Raw genomic sequence first — 987 nt, forward strand, 5'->3', positions numbered from 1 at the left:
AATCCCTACCCAGGTGCTGCCCCCTCCAGTGCCCTGTGTAGGCCTCCTGAACCTTCCTATAAGGCAGACGAGGCAGACGAGCTCTACACAGAGAAGGTCGACTACTGCTGTTCCTCGAGCAACCCAAACAGTAGGACTTGGATAACACTGGGAAAGCGTGCCCTTCCTACTTGGAAGAGGCATGCTGTGGAGTCACCTCCTCCCAGAGGGGGTTGAGTGACATTTACTCATGTGGAGTAACCCAAAAGGGTCCTATTGCACATGGAAGTCTCTGAGATGGCTCAGGCTGCATCATCTAGAGATGGCAGAGCGTAACCTGCTAGGGGAAACACAGCCCTAGTAACTGTACCGTGGAAATACACATATGGGATCCCAACAGGGCCACTCATATGGGCACTAGCCTCACACCAGATTTCAGGAATTCATTGGATGAAAGGCCTGGCGCCGGACGCTCCGCCACGTCTGGCCGCCGGAGTTAGGGAACCTGGTTAGGGAACTCTCTGGAGAACTAGGCGTTATGGACACCGCAAGCCTACTCTGAACCGGGCCTCTCAGTGCCACTACTCGTTTGAGGTGAGAACACAAGAGGAAACCGGTTAGGAGTCGCTCAGCCCACAGCTCTACAAATATCTGCTTGCGAGGCACCACGAGCCAGCGCACAAGATGATGCGACACCCCTAGTGGAGTGAGCATGCAGCCTGAGCAGGCAGGGCACACCTTGTGCCTCATAGGCCAAGGTGATTGCATCCACTATCCAGTGGGCCATCCTCTGCTTGGAGACAGCTTTCCCCTTCCGCTGTCCTCTGTAACAGAAAAAGAGCTGCTCCGAGCAGGGACGTGCACTGACATTTTGAGGGGCAGGGGCTCAAGTGGAAAAAGGGGCACATCTCATATTTATTAGAATTTTTTTCTAATCAAAACGTTAAATTTATTAGGGGTGTGCAATATTGACAAAAAATATATCTCAATATTTTCTGGGATTTTATC

Source organism: Sinocyclocheilus rhinocerous, unplaced genomic scaffold (assembly GCF_001515625.1).
Source record: "Sinocyclocheilus rhinocerous isolate Xijiao unplaced genomic scaffold, SAMN03320098_v1.1 scaffold225, whole genome shotgun sequence".
NCBI classification, from domain to species: domain Eukaryota; kingdom Metazoa; phylum Chordata; class Actinopteri; order Cypriniformes; family Cyprinidae; genus Sinocyclocheilus; species Sinocyclocheilus rhinocerous.